Below are 9,959 nucleotides of genomic sequence, written 5' to 3' on the forward strand. Positions count from 1 at the left end.
ACGGTGGCTGGCCAAGGCTCTGACAACCATCAATAGGAGATGTCAGTGACCAGTTAGCTCTTGAGAGGTCCAGGCCCCTCCCTCAAGATTGCAGGCCTTTCAGTTGTAAAAAAACAAAACAAAACAAAACAAACAACCAGGACACTGAAAGAAGGAGTCAGGGAATTGCTCCCCTTGGCAGAAGCACTTCCTCCACTGGCAGGCCTGGGCGTGTGAGACTTGGGAAGGGGCCCACAGGAAAGGCTGAGAGTAAGGGAAAAGCTACATTTCCTTCTTCCCCGTGCCTTCTGGCTCCAAGGGCTCTTCTGTCCTTAAGTAGAAGAGTTGCAGTGCAGAAGTCAGTGCTGACCCCGGTGGGGAAAACTAACAGGGTGTATTCACAGCCATGTAGCTGTGGCTTCAAAATATTGAGTTGGCCAAAAAGTTTGCTCAGGTTTTCCCTCTCTTACAGAAAAATCCAAATGAACTTTTTGGCCTACCCAATACTATGGAATCAAATTTCCCCCAACTCAGTGCTGAAAGTCACAGCCTTTCTTTAGCTCTTCCAAATCTGAGGGCTGGGGCTGCAGCTGGAGAGGGCTCTGACCGTGGGGTCTTCACCAGGTCCTCTGCTGGGTCAGCTTCCCCAAACCTCTTGGTCATTCAAGGGCAGAGGTCAGAGCCAGGGTTGCATCAGGCTTTACCCCAGGCCCGCAGCTCAAGGGTCAGAAACCAACAGTTCTTGACTCAGAGCTGAGGAATCAGGAATGACCCTCCCACATGTGGGACACCTAGGAGTCATTGATTAAGAAGTTTAACCAATTTTATGACCAGTGCTCTCTCTTTTGCCATTTTGGGAGCTTCTTTGTCAAGGCTATTGCCAGTCAGATATGAAAGTGAAAGTGTTAGTTACTCAGTCGTGTCCAACTTTTTGCAACCCCATGGACTGTAGCCTGCCAGGCTCCTCTGTCCATGGAATTCTCCAGGCAAGAATACTGGAGTGGGTTGCCATTTCCTACTCCAGGGAATCTTCCAGACCCAGGGGTCAGACCCAGGTCTCCCGATTGCAGGCAGATTTTTTACCATCTGGGCCACTCAGATGTATAACTGAATTATACATTCAGGTATAACTTTGAGTAAAACTTTTTCAGTGCAACTTAATTTTTTTACTTGCAATTGTTCTCTGAGGAAGTTGTGTTCAGTGGTTCCTGAAGGAACTCAATCCAGTGGTTGCAAAAAAGCAGCAGAGGTCTTAGAAAAAGAGATAAACATAGGAGGTCCCCAAACTCAAGATCTATCCAATAAATGTATAATACACAATTTGTCTTGAATTTCCAGATGTTTTAGATAATAGAGTCTACTTTTTCAGGCTAATAATTGGAACTAATGCTTTAAATTTAAGGCTACTTCATCAGAAAAGGAGTCTGGAAGCTGAAGATAAGTATTGAGCATATTATTTGAAAATGTATCTATGTATTTTTTTCATTTAAATGATACATATTTTCCTTTTTCATTAAAGTATAATTGACACACAGCATTATATATGTTTTAGGTGTACTACATAATGTTTAGTTAACATCTGTTACCATACATAGTTATGGGGTATTTTTTTCTTGTGATGAAACTTTTAAGGTCTCTCTTAACAACTTTTGAACATACAATACAATATTATTAACTATGATCAGAGGCTGTATGTTATGTCCCCATGCCTTACTTATTTCACAACTGGAAGTCTGTACTTTTTGACTGCTTTTTACCCATTTCAACCGGCCCCCACCTCTTGCCTCTGACAACCACTATCTGTTCTCTGTATCTACGAGCTTGTGTGTTTGTCTGTTTGTTTGACAATTAGTGAGACCGGGCAGCATTTGTTTTTCTCTGTCTGACTTATTCTACTTAGCATAATGCCCACGAGGTTCATCCATGTTGTCCAAAATGGCCAGATTTCATTTTTTTTTAATGGCTGAATCATATTCAATTCTGTAAATATACCACATCCCCTTTATCCATTCATCTATGGATGAATACTGAAGTTGCTTCTATATCTTGGTTATTGTAAATAATGGAGCAATGAACATGGGGATACACATAGATTTTTGTGAAAATGTATATTTAAAAAAAATTAGTTTCTGATTTTTTTTTTGAATACCCAGAAATTTATTTTTAAGGTTAAAATCTTAAGCATGCAAATTGCATCAAGAAAAAAAAAACCCCTGAAATTCTTCGTCTTTAGCCTTTTCTTTTGAGGAGAGCTTCAGATTTCCCATCCTGACCTCACACTAGGATGATGAAGTGGATGGGGGAAGGGAGAGTCTGAAATTCTTCCTTCACCAAAACTGGCCTGTTTTTGAGAGTTCAAAAATCAGAGTGTCATTTCCTACTATTGTTTGCATTTTCCAGTCTGAAGTTCTGTTTTTTGTTTTATTCTTTACAAAGTAGACTGATAAAATAAGGGCAAGACATCCAAGAGTAGTTTCGTGTTTTCTCAGGCTCACCACCAGGAGAGAAATTGCCAACACTTTGAATATGGCCGGGGCTCCTGTAACTGGCCCCGGGGATCTGACCTGTCTTACCATTACTGAGAGTAGGACTGCACCTTCAAGGGGTAGCCAGAATTCTGACAGGGGAATAAGGAAGGTCTGCTCAGTGTAATCTCTAATATGAGCTTGGAGATGCAGGTGTCTGCCCAGAGTAACACAGGGACCGGTTCTCTAAAGTACGGGAGGCCTTCCACAGACTTGTTTAAAGAATAAAGACCAGGCAGACACCCCAGCATTGATGACAAGTGACTTCTCAAGGAGAACAGAGTCCTAGTAAACACAGACCGGGGCTTCCGTGGTGGCTCAGACAGTAAAGAATCTGCCTGCAATGCAAGAGACCTGGGTTCCATCGCTGGGTTGGGAAGACCCCCTAGAGGCAGGCATGGTAACCTGCTCCAGTATCCTGGCCTGGAGACTACCACGGACAGAGGAGCCTGGCGGGCTACTGTTTGTGGGGTCGCACAGAGTTGGACACAACTGAAGTGACTTAGTGTATACGCATGTACAAACGCAGACCACAAATTCTTTCCCCTCAAATTCTTTTCTTTTTTAAAAAATTACTGCTTATAAACACTATCTTATGTGTGTGCCAAATCGCTTCATTCATGTCTGACTCTTTACGACCCTACGTACTGTACAGCCCACCAGGATCCTCTGCCCATGGGATTCTCCAGGCAAGAATACTGGAGAGAGGTGCCATTTCCTTCTCCAGGGGATCTTCCCGACTCAGGGATCAAACCCATGTCTCTTAGATCTGATGTATTGGCAGGCAGATTCTTTACTTCTAGCACCACCTGGGAAACCCCGTCTTATATATAAACTGGTTTAACTTGGCAACGATAGTAAAAACATGTGTTAGAATAAATTTTAATTCTTTATTAAAGACACTTTTGGGTGCACCTGATGAATTTTTTTGTGAGTAGATTGGTCTCTTTAGACCCAGTGTCATGGACTTTGTTGGACTTTCCTGGTCAGGAATCCCCTCCGTGATTTCCCGCTCATTCCCGTCCTGCTCCTGCCCCTTCCCCACCGTCCCCAGCCTCCACACCACGCCATTGAGGTCGTGGGTCTTCACAGAGAAGGTTGATGTCTTATCACTTTAAGTGCACTTTGAAAGGCCCCTTAGGAGATGTCGACCCAGAACAAAGTGGGGGGGGGATGGTAGGGTGGACTTTGTTCCCCCGCAGGCCTGAGGAGGGGGAAGAATGACCAGAGGAAATGAGGTCTTTTGAAACTCCAAGATGGGGGTTTGAGAACAATGCAGCCTCCTGGAAACCTGGAGTGTTTTAAGGGAAGTTACCCTCTGTTACAGGAAGAGTGAGCAAGGCGCTGGGTGTTGTGGGACCTCTGGCCCGGGCTCACAGGGCGGCTGCAAGGGGTCGGCTTCCTGGGAATCAAGAGACCTCGTTTGGTGAGACTCGAACTGCAGGACACACAGAAACCCCACTCTGCGTTGTTCATATAGAATGTAGCGTTAAATTGGACCACAGAGTTGATTATGACTTGGCTTTTAAATTTTAAAAAGCTGAACTAGAAGGTTCTTTCCTTTCCCATCCCTCCCCCCTCTCTCCCTCCCCCGCTTCCTTCCTATCTTTCTTTCTTTAAGAGGAAGAACCAGTAGAACTTTTGGTCCATAGACGGGCTCTGACTTGTCCCCCAGCTCCTGCTCTCTCATTTTCTCAGCACGTGCTCTTGGGCAAGGTACTTCTCTCTCTTTGCTCCAGTGATCTTTCCTGTAAAATGTGGCTGATAAAAACGGCTAACTTGTAAATGTTAAAATGAGGATTGTGATTTCTTTTGACTCTTTGGGAATAAAATACTTCTTTCAGAAATAAATAGCACCATACAATTTTGAATTCTGCCTTTCTGATTCAAGATTACCCTCAAATTTGATTGAAGATATCCATCACTGGGGACTTTCCTGGTGGTCCAGTGGTTAAGACTCTGAGCTTTGAAAGGGGCACAGGTTCAACTCCCAGTCAGAACTTAGATCCCACTTGCTGCGTGGCTTGCCTCTTGCCCCCTCCCCCGAATTCCATCATTTATATGCATTTCTTTAGAAAAGGGAATGAAGAGATTTGAGAATATAAGGTGTCATAACTACCAAAGTGTAGGATATGAATTCTAGTTTCTGTAACATGCTTTTGAATGCCCTTTTATCGTGGACATTCTTTTTTTTAATCTGTCCACTTGTCTGTCCACCCATGCATCCCATCAGACCTCCAGCCGGCCATACAATGAGTATTTCCAAACTCCTGTCACGTGTCTGACATGGAACTAGACTCTGGGCCTCTCCGACAAGGAAGGGGAGAAAGGAAGCCTCCACTGAAATCACAGACAGAATACACAACTTGCATTCAATCGGAGACTGACATTTTCAGTATTTCTTCCCCCATAGCTCAGTTGGTAAAGAATCTGCCTGCAGTGCAGGAGACCTGGGTTTGATTCCTGGGTTGGGAAGATCCCCTGAGAAGGAAATACAACCCACTACAGTATTCTTGCCTGGAAAATCCCATGGACAGAGGAGCCTGGTGGGCTACAGTCCATGGGGTCATGAGTCAGACACAACTTAGTGAAACCACCACCAACATTTATATAAAATATGCCCTATACTGCCATGACACCAAAGTCATGCATTTGAGTAGTAAGGTCACGAAGAGTTGGACACGACTGAGCGACTGAACTGAACTGAACTGAAGCTCCAATGCATTGGCCACCTGATGCAAAGAGCTGACTCACTGGAAAAGAACCTGATGCTGGGAAAGACTGAAGGCAAAAGGAGAAGAGAGCAGCAGAAGATGAGATGATTAGAGAGCATCACTGACTCAACAGACATGAATCCGAGCAAACCAAAGTGAAGGACAGGGAAGCCTGGTGTGCTGTAATCCATGGTATCACAAAGAGTCCGACACAAATGATAGCGACTGAAAAACAACAAAAGCCCTTAATATTTTAAAATATTTTCTAATTTTTATTTTTATTTTGTGATACTCATAATATAAACCTTACTATTGTCACCATTTTTAAGTATGTAGTTCCATGGCATTAAGTATATTCACATTTTTTTGCAACTGTGATCATCCATCTCCAGAAACTTTTCATCTTTCCCAGGCTGAAAAAGTGAAAGTGAAAGTTGCTCAGTCGTGTCCAACTCTTTGTGACCTCATGGACTATACAGTCCATGGAATTCTCCAGTCCAGAATACTAGAGTGGATAGCCTATCCCTTCTCCAGCAGATCTTCCCGACTCAGGAATCAAACCAGGGTCTCCTGTATTGCGGGTGGAGAAGCTCTGTACCGATTAAACATTAGATCCCATTTCTTCCTCCCCCTAGCCCCTGGTAACAACCATTTTCCTTTCTGTCTATGAAGGTAGTGCTAGTGGTAGAGAACCCTCTTGCCAACACAGGAGATAGAAGAAATGAAGGCTTGATTCCTAGGTCCGGAAGATCCCCTGGAGGAGGGCATGTCAGGCCACTCCAGTATTCTTGCCTGGAGAATCCCATGGACAACGGAGTCTGGTGGGTGGACTACAGCCCATTGGGTTGCAAGGAGTCAGACAGGATTCAAATGACTTAGCCCGCATAGAATAGCATGCCCTATGGATTTGGCTACTCTAGGTATTTCATGGTAGAATTCATAAGTAGAATTCTACAGTCTTTTTCCTTTCACAATTGCCTTATTTCACTTAACATAATGTCTTTAAGGTTTCTTCCTTCCCTGGTGGTCCAATGGTTAAGACTCTTCACTCCCGATGCAGGGAGCCCTGGTTCAATCCCTGCTCAGGGAACTAGATCCCACATGACACAGCTAAGATCCTGAGCGCCACACCAGAAGAACTGGCACAGCTAAAAGTTCCTTCATGTCACAGCCTGTGCCAAAAGGGCAGAATTTTAAACACCTTGGTTCCCGAAAGTGATTGTTTCTCAAATAGACTTGTTCAGGAAACTGGGACAGCCCTCCAGGTTGGGGGGCCCATAGGCAATGACTGACTGATGAAAGGGTTTGAAAGGCAGGATCTTTTGCATCCAGGTTAGGGGGGTGACTCTGCAGTTCTGTCTATGCCCTGGGGCTCCCTCTATCACACCGTGGATCAGGCGGTACTGGACTTCTCCCAAGACAACAGCCTCGCTCAGCGCTTCTCTCTCCCTTCCACGCTTCACTCCCTTGCTTCCTCACCAGTTTTCCTTGTAAGGTGCCCCCTCAACGAATCCTGAGCATCTGAACCTTTGACCAAAACTTTGATCTTCTCCCTCTGTAAGTCCTTTTACCCAGGGAGAAGGCACTCTGTTCATTACCCCATGAACAAAAATAAGAACCCTGGGGAATGAAGCTTCTAATGGCAGACTTTTTAGAACTGAAAGGTGCCATAGAGGGCAAAATGTATTAAAGATCACCTCTTACTTTTTAAATTTTAAATTTTTAAATTGAAGTATAATTAATTGCAGTGTTGTATTAGCTTCAAGTATACAGCAAAGTGATTCTATATATGTATTTTTTTCAGATTCTTTTCCACTACAGGAAAATAATTTATACTCAATATCTTGTAATAAACAAGATATTGAGTATAAATCGTTGTGGTTCACAGCAGGTCCTTGTTATTTACCTGTTTTGTATAGACTACCCAAATTTCTAATTTAGCCCTCCTCCCCACCCCGGCTATCCCCTTTGGTAGCTATAACTTTGTTTTCTAGGTCTGTGAGTCTCTTTCTGTTTTATAAATGAGTTCGTTTGTATCATTGTTTTAGATTCCACAAATAAATGATTTAATACATTTGTTTTTGTCTAATTTACTTCACTTACTATGATAATCTCTAGGTCCATCTATGTTCCTGCAAATGGCATTATTACTTCTTTCGTGGCCGAGTAATATTCCATTGTAAGGGCTTCCCAAGTGGCTCAATGGTAAAGAATACAGCTGCCAATGCTGGAGACATGGGAGATGTGGGTTTGATCCCTGGGTCAGAAAGATTCCCTGGAGAAGGAAATGGCAACCCACTCCAGTATTCTTGCCTGAGAAATCCCATGGATGGAGGAGCCTAGAGAGCTATAGTTCATGAGGTCGCAAAGAGTCAGACAGTTGGTGACTAAACAACAACAACAATATTCCATTGTATGTATATTATTTTATGTTTTGTAATGGAAGCATAATGCATGTACAGGAAAGCACACTGAAATATACACCTTGCTGAATTTTCCCAAGAACACTGCAGAAAGAAGAGGAAGGGTATGATGTGTCACAGACTTTTTTGTAACTCAGCCTAGAAACTGCCATCACTCCCACTGTCAAGTCTGGGCTAAAACTTGGGACACGACCCATCTGTAAGTGAAGGGGAGAGCTGGATATGGGTAAGAATAGGAATTTCTATAACAATGAGCACAAATCTGGCAAAGTCGTTTTGTTCCCCACCGAGTTTTCTTGGGTGTATCAGTTTCTCTTCTCTCCTTCAGTTTTGGTGTCTAGCTCAAACTATTCCAACCCAACACAGAGACGTTGAGAGATTTTGCCTTTATTATATTCTTTCCAATTATGAAATCCAAAGCACTTGATTGATTTGTGTTAAATATCACTAAATGATAGAAAAATCACCTTGACTACAATTTGAGGTTCAATGTGAAACAAAATGGTAGCTAATAAGCATTCTACGATGCATATCTTCTGTAATTTTTAATGGCTTGCAGTGAAATTTTGCATATGGTTAGAGACTTGAAGGACCCATGATTATACCAGAAGACGTGCTCATTTAGAGGCTCACTGATGATACCAGGAAAATGTAAAAATAATTACAGATGCTTTGATATTAATGCACATGGTCGTAATGACTGCCATTACTGGATCCAGGGCCACATTCCATAATGAGCCTTCTTGGGGGACTGAGTGTTACATAGAGGCGCTGGAAACACTGTTTCTATTAATGAATTTTAAGCTGTGACAATGGCAATACTGTATTATTCTGTGAGCAAATTCTGCTGAATTCACAGACAGGTGACATTGTGTGGGCCCTAATGTATATGGAGTGCTCTGTTGTAATAAGTCTGCTATTATCTTTAGCACAATAACGCTGAATGTGCCCGGACGCATAAGTAGGCGCTGTTAGTTAAGACTGGACTTAACTCTTTGTGGTCTGATTTCAGCTGCTTCTCACAGCCCTATTGGTGATTTCCACCCTCAGAAATTCCCATTCTTGTTTTCATTTTACTTTTTGCTGCATTCACTCTCTCCTCTTTCCCTAGTCTCAATCCTTTCTTTCTTTCTCTCTTTTTAAAAGTCATTATGCTGAGTAATATTCTATTGTCAACCTAAAGGGGAGGGTTAGGGTAGGAGATGGGAGGGAGGTTCACGAGGGACGGGACATATCTATAACTATGGCTGATTCATGTTGATGTATGGCAGAAACCAACACAATATTGTAAAGCAAATTATCCTCCAATGAAAAAATAGAGCTTTTATTGAATTTGTTAACAATATTGCTTTTGTTTTATGCTTTTGTTTTTTGGCCCTGAGGCATGTAGTATCTTAGATCCCCCACCAGGATTTGAACCTGCAACCCCTGCATTGGAAAGCAAAGTCTTAATTTTAACCACCAGGGAAGTCCCTTTATGTGTATTTCTATAACAACTGCCTTTCGCATCCAAAGTCTTCTCTGTTTGAAAATAGGTATTTGCCTATTGGGGGAGAGTGTTGAATCCTGTTTGCATCCAGGGAGTCTGTGAGAGATGTCTTCTTGTGCTTTGTCTGCATCTCCCATCCCATGCCCCAGCCTCCAAGGGGCTCCACAGGGCAGGATCATTTCTCCCAAAATAATGCGTCCTCTAAGCCACGGTGATACCCTGGGCAGCAAAGGGACAGTAAACATCACCACTGATTGGAGTGGCACTCAGTTTGCTGGTCCCACAGAGGGGCCTGGGAGGCTGGAGAAACACCCTGGTTCTTGTTGGCCTGATCACACATGGTGCCCAAGGGCTTGTGGACACACAGTGAGACACTGCCAGGAGGGGACACAGGGCCAGCGGGTGGACGCAGGGGTCCTCAGAGCAAGTGCCTTCTCCTCCACGATCTGCTTGAGGATGTCCACTTTGGGGATCAGTCGTGGAGGGCAGCAGCTTTTGGTCCCTTTGGCCTTGCACCGCGACTGGCTGCCTGCCTTGCCCAGGGCCTGCAGCTTTGGCATTGTACGGGGAGAAGCGGGAAGCATAGCCCAACGCATCCCTGGGCAGCATTTCTGTCAACTGAAGAGGCCATTTAAGCAAAACACTTAATTACCTTTCTGCCTCCCTGCAACCCCTGGGAAGGTCTGAGCCAGTCAGATAATGAGCTTAGAGGGCAAGCAGCCGAAACTTCCATCAGGCTGAGGAGTGACCCCTATCCCATTCCATCACCAAGTGGGGAGCACAGAAGGGAGGAAGGAGCGGGATGAACAGGCGTCGCTGCAGTGCAGCT

The sequence above is a fragment of the Bos taurus genome, chromosome 14 (genome assembly GCF_002263795.3).
Source record: "Bos taurus isolate L1 Dominette 01449 registration number 42190680 breed Hereford chromosome 14, ARS-UCD2.0, whole genome shotgun sequence".
NCBI classification, from domain to species: domain Eukaryota; kingdom Metazoa; phylum Chordata; class Mammalia; order Artiodactyla; family Bovidae; genus Bos; species Bos taurus.